The sequence below is a fragment of the Xyrauchen texanus genome, chromosome 18 (genome assembly GCF_025860055.1).
Source record: "Xyrauchen texanus isolate HMW12.3.18 chromosome 18, RBS_HiC_50CHRs, whole genome shotgun sequence".
In the NCBI taxonomy this organism is placed as follows: Eukaryota; Metazoa; Chordata; class Actinopteri; order Cypriniformes; family Catostomidae; genus Xyrauchen; species Xyrauchen texanus.
This window is the reverse complement of record NC_068293.1, coordinates 17818712-17834526: the sequence shown is the minus strand read 5'-3', so window position 1 is coordinate 17834526 and position 15815 is coordinate 17818712. Positions and strand designations below refer to the sequence as shown.

At 39.3% G+C, this 15815-nt stretch overlaps 1 protein-coding gene across 1 annotated transcript in view; it reads right to left on the bottom strand.

The window, feature by feature from the left end:
* LOC127658855 (thrombospondin type-1 domain-containing protein 7B-like) overlaps nt 1–15614 on the bottom strand; it is a 367438-nt gene extending 351824 nt beyond the window's left edge. The window contains exon 1 of the mRNA XM_052148387.1: nt 15527–15614. The gene's annotated coding sequence lies outside the window, so the exon portion shown is untranslated. The remainder of the gene's footprint in view (nt 1–15526) is intronic.
* Between the last annotated feature and the right edge of the window lie 201 nt (nt 15615–15815).

Below are 15815 nucleotides of genomic sequence, written 5' to 3'. Positions count from 1 at the left end.
TATATGCATGCATGAATATGCGATTAATGATAACAGATTATATGTCTTTTCGAAGGTCTAAGTGTTCGACGTTGATATCCGATCTCTGATGCATGATGACAGTCCTCCAAAAACAGCAATTTGTTTATTTGTGCCGGAAGTGCGGGTGGCAACATGCAATATCAGAAACAGGACTTCATACCTTATGAAATAGCGATCGCCAGATGAATCCAGTTCAGCCTACTTGGGTCAATTGTCCGTGACAGAATTCATTCTATAACGTCCAGTAGCACTTTTGTACGCAATTATAAATCTTGATATGTTCTCCATGTTTACATGAGATCTCACCTGGAAGAATTACACTTCATCGTTCTTTGACAGACTGGAGCAGCATTCTGTTGTAAACACTGTTGTCTTACCTGTTGTAAAACTGTATATTATCTTTTATATGAAGTCTTCTAAACAGAATGAGCCCATCTCAAAATCCAAAACTTTTTTTTTTTTTAGCGCTTTAAAATAGCAACATACATTAATTCTGAAATTTGAGAAGTGAAGCCTGAAGTGTCTTCTTTCAAAAGATACTACAAATGTGTCCATACCCCAGGGGAGCCAGTAGATACAGCCATTTAAGTTGGGTACGTAATTTGCATGGTTTGTGCTCGGAAAAGTGCACACATCGACGGGTGAAACTGATGTCATACTCCCTCGGAATGCTCACATCGTGAGCTCGGTCTTCCTAGTGAGTAGGGCATAGGGATGATGAATTGGATTGGAACCCACCCTTTTCGTGATTTAGGCGAAGGCGGCAACAAAAAAAAAACTGAATGAGTAATGAGAGCCCGTATGATAAGCGTTGACTGTACATGATGATATGCCTGAATAATTATCTTAATTCCCAGATGGGGAACGCTCGGGCATGCGGACTGTGAATGACAAGTGAATGAACCTTGCCTTCATGAGATTACGCGATTGTCTGCCATACTATGAGTGAATGCGCTGTTGACGTGAAATACTGGCTTTTGATATTGATGCAAATGCGTTATGATGAACAGGCAACGTTGCAACTTTGTGATGAACAGGTTTGCATGGCAACGGAAGATCTAGACCTATGACTAGATCTGAATGCTTTAGATGGATATGAAAATGACTTAGCTTATTTCTGATGGAAGCCGGCTGCTGCCTAAGCCGATGATTTTTCAGGATTCGCGGGTTGCGCGCTCCTTCGCCGGGTCGTGCAATGCGATTTGGAGAGATCTCCTGAGTGAATGAGATATGTTTGCTGGTTGTTTACTCCCCATGGGTTTGATGTTGGCAGAAGTTGAGATGAAATGACGACGTCGTTGGAAAGGGAAGGAGGGCTTCCGGGGAAGTGCTGTGCACTGGTTATATGTGGCCTGGAAACGTTGAAGCGCGTCTAGTTGCCTGTGTTTTAGCGCACTGAAACAGCAATGTGTTAGATTGTGAGCAGACTTATAAAGCGATGGCTTCCAATGCGATTGGCTAGGAATTACCCTGCTAATGAAGTGATGATTTACAGCTGCTAGTCTTCCCGCTAGAACTACGCTGCACTACGTTGCACTTCCATTTATTGGAACCAGTAATAATGTCAAAGAAAGTCTGCAATGCAATGTCAGCAATACTTTTGAAGAAAAATCAACATGTATGCCTTCTCCGGAAGGATGCGTGATCTCTCTGGGTTAACTCTATCCCCAGCAGTAATATGGGGCTGCTAATATTAGCTGTATCTGGTGCGGCAAACATGGTACATTCCTTTAGATTCACGCTGTGTTGAAGTAAATGCTTCATCATATTGGAGGTGCTTCCTCCCTTGCACAAAATAATTTTATTGCAGGTTTTGCATTTTGCAGTTTTGTTATCAATTTTAGCATAGTTTAACCAAACTTTGGAGCATTTGCAGCAGTCAGACTCAGCCATGGTGCCGAATGTAATGAACTGCACTTGTGAGTAATGAAATTAGGTCCTTGTAGCAGGTCCTGGCAGATCAACACGACTGTAAAATGCTCACTGCCGTTCACCTCGCGAGCATGATTAATAAGTGAGGAATCGAAATGTGTGTCTTATCGAATCCACGGTTCTTGGAAATTTGGAACCGGTTCTAAAATGGATACCCAACCATACCGCTAATGCACCTGAATGGCTCTGTAGATGGACACACTTCGCCAGTGTTTCACATGGGTTAACTTTCTACAGGGAGAAGTTGTCCTATAAACTGTAAGTTTGTTAAATTAGTTGATGATTCACAGTTCTGCACACATTAGTGTGAAGTTGAAAATGGTAAACTGAGAAAACAAGCCATAAGATAGAAGCCACTGTGTAATTCAAGTCTCCTGTCTGGGAATTTTCATTTTGTGGTCAATCATAACGTTTGATAAAAAAAACGTTTACAAAACAGGCACTGTTTGCAGACATTGCTTGATGTGTACCATATACTGGTAATACATTGATGTTTGATAATTTATTTACTCTGACATTACCTGGGAAATTATAGTGTGTGGTGCATACAGAACCTCAGTTGAGCCCGAAACTGCACACAGACACAATCCCTTCCGTCTTTAAACAGGCATGCGCTGCTAGTTCGGACAGACATGAAACAATAACGAATGTGCTCGTGGTGTTCATTGCCAAATTATGTTGCCCTTACTCTGTTGATGAAGATGGGGTATTTTTACATTTCCCGTTTATATTTTTACTATATTTTATTTATATAAAATATAATAAATATGTTTATTAACATTAAACTTTAAATTTCAAATATGCCAAATACCTCAAAACATGTGAATATGCACAAAAATGAATCATGACATTTAATGCATTGCCATGCCAGCAGTATTTAAGATATCAAGAAACCCTTCAGAATTTTAAATGTGAAATGCCTTGACATTAATCTGTATTTTTTTAAGCAATTCAGGCGAACATAATATGGATTTTTCAACATCTGTTAAAAGTGTCATACTTTCTTCCGCCAGTTGGTGGCGCTGTGACCGTGACCCACAATAGTCACATCAATGTGATCAGTCTGCAAGGACAAACATTTGGCTCAATTGTGATGTTTTTAATTTTCTGCACACAGAATATGAGACTTTTCCTTATACAATTTTTTTGACATTATTTTGTCGCTTCGCCATGGCAACACCGTTCGATATATCAAAAATCCCTTCGCAATTTAGCATCGTCAATGTCTTGGCATGATGTCGCCCACATTTGGTACCTGTAACATTAAATCCTTGGAAGGAGTATTTCAAATTCTTCAGCATGCCTTTTTCAAACAATCCAAAATGGCCATTGTTTGGTGACTACCTCAAAAGGGATGTTCTAGATAGCTCCCCGAACATGCCCATGTTCTAGGTGGCACCGAAGAGCCCTTCTGCACCAACTCCCCCCCCCCCGATCTTTGACTCTGCCATACCATAATGGTCAGCAACTCTGATGTTTGTGCAAACTTTCAAGAGTTTTCACTCATGATATGTACCCCAAAAGTACTGAAAACCTTGAAAAGAAGAATGATTCCTTAGAACAATAGGGCTCCGCACTTTCAGTGCTCAGGCCTTAAATCAGTTCATTTGTTATATTGCTGATACAAACTATCAAAAGACAAATTAGCTTCCACAAATCTAATTAAACGTTTGGTACCTCTTACAGTCAGACACACACAAAGGTCTCAAACAATACTGACTTGCTTAAAGATGTTTTCATACTGTTTCCAAAGCGTTTCAACATCAATATCACTTGTGGCACGCAATGAGATCAAGTGCTGAGAGATGAAAAGCAATTATAAAATAAATGGAAATGGGAATGGGGTGGAAAGATGCAGCTCAAATGATTATTTTGGAAGCATCTGGGTGCTCCGTTGAGTGTCTATGATCCTGAACTAATAGAGGTTATGTTTACGCAGGGCTTTACCCAGTTCTGAGTACATAAAGATGAATTCTCCCCAGCATCTTGCAAGCTAAATTCGATGTCAGCAGATGGACTGCAGGAGCTGTAGGTAAGGCCAAGAGATCCCTGAACAAGGCCCCACAAGATCACAGCGCCACCAGCCAGAGCATTAACATACAATGTCTGGTGGTGGTGCATGGGGGGGAGGAGGGAGGTTGATGTAATTCAAAAGTATGGAGCAGACTGTAGATGTAATCGTGTAGCTCTGATCACTGGGGTAACTGCAGCTAAGACAGCTATCACTGTCTGAGTCTTGCAATCTTCACAAATACAAACACATTATGCTTATGTATATGCACAAAGGCTGTTCACAAATACACGTTCTGATTGTCATTCACTAACCGTGTGTATGCACACATTTGTTTGTAAAACTTGTGTGTGAATTTAGGATTCATAAATAAGGTTGGACATTTTTAAAAATTTAGGATGAAATTTAGAACTAACACATTCACAAAATCTAGACTGATCACACTTTGAATTTGGTGACAGTAATTTGAAAATTCTGCTCCTGAAACTGGTCTGTGATTAACAAAGTTCAAACCACTGCCCACATTGCCCCCATTGGAAGTGTAATTGAATGCATGGGCATGTTTCCGAGTGAAATGTCCACTGAATAGCGCCAAACGAGATTTGTGTGTGTGTGTTTTTATTTGTAAATTATTTAACACAGTTAACAGGAAAGCATATTATATTAACTGTAAAACAAAACCCAAATCTCAACCCTAAAGGGCAAAATCTATTTTGGTTTTGTTGTTGGTGATCACTCCATGAACAGTATGTGTGATGCAAATTTTGTCATCAGCACATTCTGGATGGACTGTCCGCATACGGCCCAGATTTTCTTGATACATGGACAGTCCTTGTCTATGCACATCGATGACTGGACTAAAAGAGTATTGAACAGCAGTCATAGTGCACATACGTTGAACGTGTTCATATTCTTTCAAGGTCAGAAGAGTATACTATGAAATGCAATGTGGTTCAGCGCTATTCAATCTGGAACACACAAAAAGGAAGTATACGTGTGCATTAAACATCAGTGAAGTAAACATTTCATTTTAAAGTGAAAATGAAACCTCCGAATCATGCTCACTGTTGTTTATATGAAGGTATGATGGGATCAGGAGATCGTTGGTCCATTTGCCTGCCATATTAATGTTGCCCTGGGCTGCACCATTCAGCCTAGACTGACACACACCTACAGTACAGCCTGTGTGAAACACTTTACAGTGCAACCCTACACCTCCAGCTCCCTTTGCTAATAATTATCCAGGGCTGATGACAAGGTGCCACCAGCCAGCCGACAGCTTGCTGGACAAATATGATCGATATGTCTGGCAAGAGTGACACCTCCACAAAGATGGAATGCAACTGAATTTCAAATGTGACCTCACTTGATTACAGTAAAGAGCAGTAGATAGTGTTGTCTTGTGAAATTAAAAGCACCACTTTTATGATTTGTTTGTATTTAGGGTTTGGGATTCAAACCCCTAACTTTAAGATATAAACTCATAAACCCCTGACTGTAAGTTGTAAACTCCAGCATTTGGACATCAGACAAGACTGCAAATCTTTAGGTATAAATCGAAAAAAGGACGATGCATTGCAAGAACATAGAGGGAAATAGCAATGGTTTGCAAAAACAGGCTCAGTCATTCGACCAAATGTTAAAGGAATAGTTAACCCAAAAATGAAAATTCTCTCATTATTTACTCACCCTCATGCCATCCCAGATGTGTATGACTTTATTTTTCTGCAGAACACAAATTTAGATTTTTAGAGAAAACAATTCAGCTCTGTAGGTCTATATATTACAAGTGAATGGTTGCCAAAACAGATCTATATTTAAGTCAATTTTTGACAGGAATTCTTCTTCCTGCCCAGTAGTCTATAAGCATGAAGAATGTGAATCACCAAAAACACAAGATGAAGAATTTGAGAGTTTCTCACCCACACCTATCAAATTGCTTCTGGAGACATAAATTTAACCACTGGAGTCATATGGATTACTTTCATGCTACCTTGTGTGATTTTTGGAACTTAAAAACCTTGGCGCTCATTCACTTGCATTGTATGGACCAAAAGAAAACAGTCACATACCTGGGATGGTACAAGGGTGAGTAAACGATGAGAAAATAAAAATGTTTGGGTGAACTATAGGCCTACCTTTTAACTCTTTCCCCGCCAGCGTTTTTAAAAAAAAGTTGCCAGCCACCGCCAGGGTTTTTGACGATTTTCGCTAAACTTTAATGGCCCGCAGAATATTTTCTTCCATGAATATATGAAGATGCTATATATCACAATAAAGATCTGAGCCTCTGCTTTTAGGCAAAAAAAAACGATTTTATTTTATCTTCATTTGTTCTTTTTTTATTGCGACTTGAACAGAGGTCGGTTTTGTCAAAAAACAACATTTCAGACAAAAAGCTGAGAAAAAGGCATGTTTATGTCTGATATTTTGAGCTTCTCATACTCCACTTCTTCATGTTTGAGACGATCGCAGTCTGTTTCTTTGATCAAAGAGTTGCGTACTCTTTCAAAACATGCGCAGGGGTCTTTCTTACCGTATAACACCTAAAACACCGAAACCCGGAAAATTCCATGTTTGGCGGGGAAGCGTTTTTTCATAAAACACGGAAAATTAAACTTTTCAAAACATTTCAACTTTTGATGAGAGAACCTGAGAAGTAGGTCCGGTTCTGCGTTCAGAAATCCAATTCACTCTGTTCTCACTTAATTTCAAACTGACAGGACTCTTCCCACTTGTCAAAATGAATCTTACACATTACTATCCATCAAGAACTCCATGAGGCCGTTCTCTAGTGTATAGACACCCTTAAACTTTGGCATGTAACTTGTCCCACACCATTTGTCGTGGTTCTGATGAGTTCGTCCGTCTGTTCTGTTTGTTTTGTTATTTCTCTCTCTCATGTGTCTCTGGCGCTGTCGGCGTGCGTGTTCAGTTTCTCCATTTGAACACTGATTGTTCCTATGGGAACGCTGAGCACACCATTAATTAGCATGCTAGTAGCACCTGTCTCTCCACTAATTCACTGCCCATTTAAGCCCTTCATTGTTTCTTGTTGTTTGGTGTTGAAGTAACTCACCTCCCTCTCTCTGCCTAGTTTGTCCTGTCTTGTGTATTTCTTTTGGTTGCCCGTCTCTGCACACGTGTCGGGAGTGTGGCTGCCTTCCAGTTTGCTGTACGCCTGTTCTCTTCGTCCACATCTCTTCAACGGAGGACTCATCACAAATCTGCTCTTGACTACCACAGCACTTTCACTCACCTAAGAACACACTCTTCACGAAAGATTCCTAACCTGATCTACTCACTGTGCGGTCCATGTGCACTCATCGAAAAACTCACCCATCACCTTCTATTGCAGTCGATGCCGGGATCTCCACACTTCACCTAGATTTGCTGAAGTTATAATTTATTGATAATAAATCCTTTGAACAGTTCCCCTGCTCTTGGGTCTCTTTGTCTCGCCATTGCGACACCAATTGGGCTATGGACATGAGTAATGCCTCAAATCGTGTGGCTCGTTGAGCAGAGGTGTGTTATTACTTTTCTAAGCAATCAGACTTACAAATTCCCCCTGGCAGATGATACAATGGGCAAAAAAATCCAATAGACTCACATTGAAGAAGGAACCCAAACTACAGAATATCTACATTAAGGGACCCAAACATCAGAATTTCGGGGATGGGCTCTTTTGACTTGAGCCTGTAAGTAGCTACCAAGCAACCACCCAAAACACCTAAGCATCATGGTGACAAGTTTTGCACAGGCATGTACTATTCACATTTTCATATAATAATACAAATATTGTTGAAATTTATCAATTTAAATGTGCAGGGCTTCAGATAAATTCTCCAAGCTCACAGACTTCTAAGACAGATGGAGGTAATACCTTTTCACATCAGTAGGTTTTGTTTAAAAGCAATCTGCACTCTGTAAACACTACAGAGGAAGTAGCACATGGATAGGAGGCCATTCAATTGCACAGGAATCAGGCTGGTCAGTTTGGTTGTCATTGACAAATAGCTTTCCGCATGCCTATTCCTTCGTTTTGTGCCAGCTAAAGCAGCCGTGCACAGATCCATTACAAAGAGAGCTAAATATGTATATATGAAGACTTCATCCTCCTTTCATCATCATAGGGTAACAAGCTCTGATTCACACACAGAGAAGAAAAACAAAACGATTTATAAGCTAGCTTTTCAGTCTGGATAGAAAAAAAGCCTTTCATGGTTCAAAGAGACATTCAGATGTCCTCTACTGGTCAACATTATCCTTTAGAAACACAATCACCATATTCATTTGGTTTCTTTTTTTCAGTCACTTCACTTTGGGGCTCCTTCAAACAGTCTGCAAGGATAAACAAGCTCCCAACAGAGCAATCAAACTGCATCAAGAAACAGCAGGAAGACCTAATGTGTCATTTCCTGGTTTCTGATGAGACCACGCTTGTGTGTAATTACGCTTAAACATACCCAGATTTAAAAGGTCATTTGGAGTCGGGGTGATATACAGGGAGGAGGACTACTCAAGCAAAATGGGCCATGTAATCAACATAATTTTCATAATGTTTCCAAGGCCACTTTCGAAAGGAACTTCGCAAAGCATTTCTATAAGATTTTGATGGACTTGACAAATGTAGAGAAGTCCCACTAACCTTTTCAAACCTTTATTATGATTATTATGATTATTAATAATATCGTTATTAGGTCTTCATCAGGATTATTATAGTTTTGAATTTCCATTTAATTTTTGTTTGTTTTATTTATTCATTTATTGTCCCTTTAAGTTTATTTTCAATAATTTTCACACTATGGCCCTGATTTACTGATTCCCCGTTCACATAATGAGTGGCATGCTCGGCTTGCTAGGCTTTGCGATCTGTGTCACTGATGGGTGTTCCTACTGTTGCCACCGCTCTTACATTATTGTTTGGCTGCACAACTGGCAATAGTAGCGTTTTAAATGCTTTTTTACAGACGATACTGCAGAAGAAACTAAGATATCATACTAATTTGGCAAGGAATCAGTTCTTTTGCCTCTAAAAATACACATTCTGCAGGGGAGAGTGTTTTATATAATCTGCAGCAGTGCTTAATGCATCATATTGTTAAACAAGATGAACGTCAATAATTGAATCAAATTCAGAATGCTGACACGGTTCTCCATGCATCATTTTATTAGCCATAACAATGTTGTTAAAGAGAAATTATATAGAACAGTGAAATTTCTCACAGAAACGTTTCACTTCTCCGTCTTGCCTGCACTCGAGTGGACACCAGTATCTCATACTCATCCTGCCTGGAGACAGATTATGTAAGCTCCTCTGTCTTCACTCTCACAGGTAGTCGCTCGCGAATGTCGCTCATCATCTGTATAAAGTTGACATTTTCGCAACTTGTCATGTCCCTCCCCATGGCGATCTCTGTCGTCAATGTTCACGACAGCTCGTGTCACCGGAAGTCGCTGTGCTCTCATTTGAAAATGAATGGGATTGTATCGCTGTCTCACACAATGTCACTGGTGGTGTGAACGGGGCTTAAGACCCCAAATAATTTGCTTGTGTAATCTATCAAACTATGTGTGCACATCTTGGGCATATTGTGGATTATTTACTAAGAAAAAGTGTGCGAATAGCTACACATGCAAACATGCCCTGACAAAGAGATGCACCAAATACATGCTCACTTACTGTTCAGCTCTCACGAAATATTACAAGTCTATTTTAATTTAATTTAGTAGGATATGCCATTTATTAATAAATATATGTATTTATAGGATTATAAATTATCATCATAAAATCCCTGCTATTTACTAAATGTAAGAGTAGCTGATGAGAATACCTGTGTATGAAACTCTTCTCTTTACCTAATAATTCACAAAGAAGAAAATACAAAAGTAAAAGTTAAGCCATCACACCACTTTGTATACAAAAATTAAATCTGAATTTAAAACCACAAACATTTTGACCATGTTATAGTTGCGCTTGAGAGAGACGTGGAGGCTGCAAGGGAGTGAACCAACACTTGCTGCTCGTTTTGCGGAGTCAGACAAACTTGTTGGGCGTACTGGTGCGCACTGGCCAGCCCACTTTAATCGAGCACTGGATAGAACCACTTCTTAAAATATTTCAAAATCTTTCGGCAGTTAAAAACAATGTTTAAAACGTTAAATTAAAACATAATATGGGCATATATGTTTAGCTATCTTTATGATTTTCTAAGAGTTGTTTGATCATCAGTATGTTAGCAGTTATGATATTGAGTTCTAAAATAACTGAATAAAACAATTTTTGTTCATGAAAATTTATTTAATTTGAAATTAATGTGCATGTCATCAATGGGTGTTCAATGTGTTCTCCATTCAGGCATGGCCTGAATCATTCATTTGGAAAACAAAACAAAAAAATATTTGTTTGTCTTTTATTTCGCAGTTTCTGTTTCTGAAATGACTTTCAGTCTTGATAAATAATTTTGTGGGTGCAATTTGATTTATTTGCATCGACACCAGCCTATATTTTGCACATTTGGAGGCACGCCTCTAAACTGAATATTAATTTCGGGGTAACTCAGAAGACTATGTTAGCAAATCAGCTCGGACCATTTAAGCACGTGCTATCAAGTTTGCACATGTTTTTATAAATGCAAACCTTTAGTAAATAAGGGTTAATGACTCAATATAGTAAATATTTCTCAATATTTACTAGCTGCAGATTAGTTTATATATATATATATATATATATATATATATATATATATATATATATATATATATATATATATATATATACATATATATAAATTCAGCAAAAAAGGCACTGTATTTTAAAGATAATTTTGTAAAAATCCAAATAACTTTACAGATCTTTATCGTAAAGGGTTTAAACAATGTTTTCCATGCCTGTTCAATGAACCATAAATAATGAATGAACATAAACCTGTGGAACGGCCGTTAAGCCACAAACAGCTTACAGACAGTAGGCAATTAGGGTCACAGTTATAAAAACTTAGGACACTAAAGAGACCTTTCTACTCTGAAAAACACTAGAAGAAATAAGGCACATTCATCTGTGTGAATGTGCCTTAGCCATGCTGCATGGAGGCATGAGGACTGCAGATATGGCCAGGCCAATAAATTGTAATGTCCGTACTGCAAGATGCCTAAGACAGCACTAAAGGGACACAGGAAGGACAGCTGATCGTCTTTGCAGTGGCAGACCATGTGTAATAACACATGCACAGGATCAGTACATACGAATATCACACCTGCGGGATAGGTACAGGATGGCAACAACAACTGCCCGAGTTACACCAGGAATGCACAATCCCTCCATCAGTGCTCACTGTCCGCAATAGGCTGAGATAGGCTGGACTGAAGGCTTGTAGGCCTGTTGTAATGCAGGTCCTGACATGACCCTCAAGCATGACAATGCCACCAGCCATACTGTTTGTTCTGTGTGTGATTTCATACAAGACATGAATGTCAGTGTTCTGCCATGGCCAGCGAAGAGCTAAGACCAAAATCCCATTGAGCACGTCTGGGACCAATTGGTTCGGAGGGTGAGGGCTAGGGCCATTCTCACCAAAAATGTCTGGGAACTGCCAAGTACCTTGGTGGAAGAGTGGGGTAACATCTCACAGCAAGAACTGGCAAATTTGCTGCAGTCCATGAGGAGGAGATGCACTGCAGTACTTAATGTAGCTGGTGGCTGGGGGACCCCCCCCCCCCTTTGTTCAGGGATACATTATTCCATTTCTGTTAGTCACATGTCTGTGAATCTTGTTCAGTTTATGTCTTAGTTGTTGAATCTTTTTATGTTCATACAAATATTTACTCATGTTAAGTTTGCTAACAACAAAAGCAGTTGAAAGTGAGAGGCAATTATTTTTTGCTGAGTTTATATATATATAGTTCACATTTAAGCTTTAGTTTATGTATTTATATTTTAATTAAGTTATTATTTTAACTGATCTCTTTTGAGATGTTTAATGGTGTTACATTTCTCAGGGTTGTCTAGTAGTATTACTGCTGTCATGTGCCATTTTCAAATTCAATGAAGGTTAATTGTAAAGGTTTCACATTTTAAAGTATGCTGTGTATCAAAACAAAACTCAAATTAATTAATGGCAATTAAAAAATTTTGGTAGTTAGAGATGGAGTTATACATTTTTTTTTTTTTTTGTTAAATTTCAGTTTTTCCAATTATGTTATTTTATATTTCATCTAGAGTTTAACTTCAAATGTTTTCATTTAGTTTTTGTTTTTGTTAACAATAATAACACTCATCCTCAGTTACGATTATCTCAAGAAGAGCTATGATGTTTTGAAGAGGCAAGTAAGAGAGGGCGATCAGATGACGGATCAGTGAACAGATCAATCGATAAACACTGGAGAAGGGGTGCAACACTGTTTGCACAGAGGCCAGACGGTGAGAGCTGTTGAAACATCATACGGGCTGAAATCATGTTCCGAGCCAAGGGACACATAGTTTTTATCTCTGAGGGTGGGGGTGGTGGGGGCTTCGGCTTTCCTGGCATTCCTCATCCATTACTGACTCACAGAGGAACCTGTCTGCCAAGACCTTTGATGCTCCAATACATCTCTGTGATATGTGTGCGGATATTTGTTCAGCATTTAATTCAGGTAATAATCAGTTGTTTTTCATCAGTAGATGAATGAGTCTTTCACTGTCATGAACAAGCAATCGGAAGAAAAATAACAACTGCCTTACACAAGGTGTATTTCAATTAAATGATGCCCTCCTCTTTTATTAAGAGAGAACGCTTGACCAAGCACTGTCTTGTTTCATTGTTTCATGCTTTGTTACAACTTCAGTCACTCTCTCTTTGCTGCAGCAAAAGGAGGAAATTAACTTGCTGTGGGGTCAATAGGCATGATTAAATGCTTTTCTGTACCAAAACTTTAAAGTTTTACCTTTAAGTCACCAGCCATGGTGATATTCAATTAAAACACAAAAGCAGAAGAAAAGGAAACACAGTACAGCTTTTCCCCTATGACAGCTAGTGTTTGGTATGGAAGGACCTCCCAGAGAAAAAAATGGTATCGCTAAGATGTTTCTCTTTCATAGCTCGCTAAACTTAATGCAGTTTCACTTTTTGTTTTATTTAAGCATCAACTTCCTTAGGAGAAGAGAGGAGACACATGTTAGATTAACATGATATTTATCTTTGTATTAAAAAGAGAAGCAGAAGACTGCATTTAATCTCACTGCTATCTAGGATAAATATTTACAGCGAAAATTATTAGAGCGATCTCATTATGTCTACTGCAAACAAGCTACATGACAAAACTAGAACACTGTCATTACAATCAAGAAGTCTATCTACATTGCAAATCACACACTTGCATTGTAAACCACTTTTTTGACTTTAACTTTAGCATTCTAGTTTTATTGCGCCACTGTCTCTCAGTATACATGAGGTGCTAGAGTGATTCACAGCCAGTCTCAGAACCTCGGAACAGTCGGGCCCTGAGCTCTCCATCTTATTTATATGAACGATTCAAGGTTGAGCATATGCATCAATCTACACCTACAATTACATTGCCCAATTGTTACACCTGAGATGACTCTAGAACGAACAGCCAAAACAGACAAAGTCGTCCTGGAGTCACACGCGATGTGCCAAAGCAGCAAAATACACACTCTCATTTTCAGCTTAAATTCCCAGCTCTGATTCGCAATGGAAAACAAATGGTGCGAGAGGACATACGTACATCTGCTAACTCGGTGAGACAAGAGAGCTCAGCTGTGCTCGGTTAATCACAGTTGGAGATGGCTCTCAGGAGGGGAGGTACATCTACGTCCTGGTTGGTTTAAGTCCTGAATTCTTGATACAACAGAGACGATGGTGGATAATCAAATGTCTGTTGGTTGATGCTGATTAAGGCGAAAGGCTGGCACAGAACAGAGTTCTTCCTCTGATACCAGTGAATCCCACGCTCAGCATTGCAAGTATAGTATAAATTAATCATAAGAACACACATACATTGCTTATGGAGTGCAAAGAGACACACTGGAGCTATTTTTTGTTGAGTTGACTTTCCTTATTTATCCTTATTAGCAAGAGACCGATAAAAATAGATGGCTAAAGTTGAAAAAGTATCCACTATGGTCAAGATTAGCATCTAATTTGTAGCAAACCCGCTGTTAATCTCATTTGAATAAGAAAATATGAAATTGCGGTACATTTTTAACAACATTTGTCAGATGTTTACCGCAAGGGTTCACCGGAACTCGATATTTGTAAGGAGAATCAATTTGACTCAAGACTCCCATTAAAGCATAAAACAAACAGCACATGTGGGCTGCACGTACTCCAGATATCTCTATATGCAGCCGTCTCTTGTGCAGACTTCTAGACCAAATAGCACAAAGCAATTTCACATTTGATATTTTGATGTTAAACACAGAATTATTGGACTCAGGAGAAAATGGTGCAAGGCAATGAAGGAATTGTTAAAATGTTTCGACTGATTTCCAACATGAAGTATGAATAATACTTTATCATCGACTTCTCAATGTAGGCCAGGTAAGCGTCAGTGAGTCATGCAAGTTCAAAGACATACTTCAACACCCAGCTCACGGGACAAAATATTTATTGCATTTGCAACTCAACAACAACAACCCACAATATATCTTTTCATGAGAGGGTAAAGACAGACTGCTCACCATTCAGTTTATTCCATAGCAGTGGCGTGGATAACTAATTGCTGTTCACTGTTGTTGCTCTTACATATATTCAGTGATAAGGTTTCATGCATAGAGAGTAACAGCTAATGACAACCACAGTCAGCAGTGAAAAATACCCTGCAGTAGGGGCAGACACACACACAAAAACACACAAACACCACCTTGGTACATTGTTGTCTGCCTCACACGTAATGCAATTGATCAGCCTTAGAACACCTCCCATTATTTCCCCCCTGAACAAAAGGATTTGTGGCTGGGACATTGGATTGAGAGTGAGAGCCATGGGGTGCTCAGCGTCATTTATTAAAGTCTGGAGAAAGATAAAACATGCTGAATGCAGCAAAAGCCAGACATATTGAACTCCTCCTGAGCGAAAATCCAAAGCTGCTTTTTCAACTTCAGCTCTGAACATGTTTGCAGCATTTGAACGTGGAACAGTGGAGAGCGATTACCTGCCCGTTGACAGGACTACATGAACTGGCATCGCTCAGTTCAAATTCCTCTGTGAGACCACATAAAGTGACTCCATTCATTTAGAGCCTTCCTTTATTTATAATTCATGGATTCGGGAACAACAGACCTCAAAACTGCTGTTGTGACTCCCTTGTCTTGGCACTCCTTATTTCTCTCCTCTCAAAGTTTCCATAATATCAGCTCCAGGACTCGGTCAGGCAAGCTACTTACATAAGATCCTCCTCAGATTATCTTACTGTACATCTATTAGCAGAAACTCCACTGCTTTCTCACTGTCGCATCTCACAACAGATAAAACATGAAACTAAACTACATGCACTTTAACAAGATCATCTTGGCATCCTGTGCTAATGTACAGGCAGCAATGAAACATGCAGTCTTACCTATGCTGATGCTTCCTGCTGACAGCCTGCAAGAGAGTGTGTGTGAATGTTTGTGTATATGAGAGAGGGAGAGTGAAGCCGATCGAGGGGAGAGAGAAAAGATAGTGCCTGCCGATGTGACAGCACACAGCTCACTGTGCTCTTTTAACAGAGGGTGCTTGAGCTTGTGGAGGTGGTCTCCCTCACTCCTGTGACATCTGCTTCTCTCTTTAAACTCATTGGCTAAGAGAAATTATTCCTATTTAGCCAGCCCTGCTCCTTTTAATAGCCCCCTCCCCTTCCAAACAAT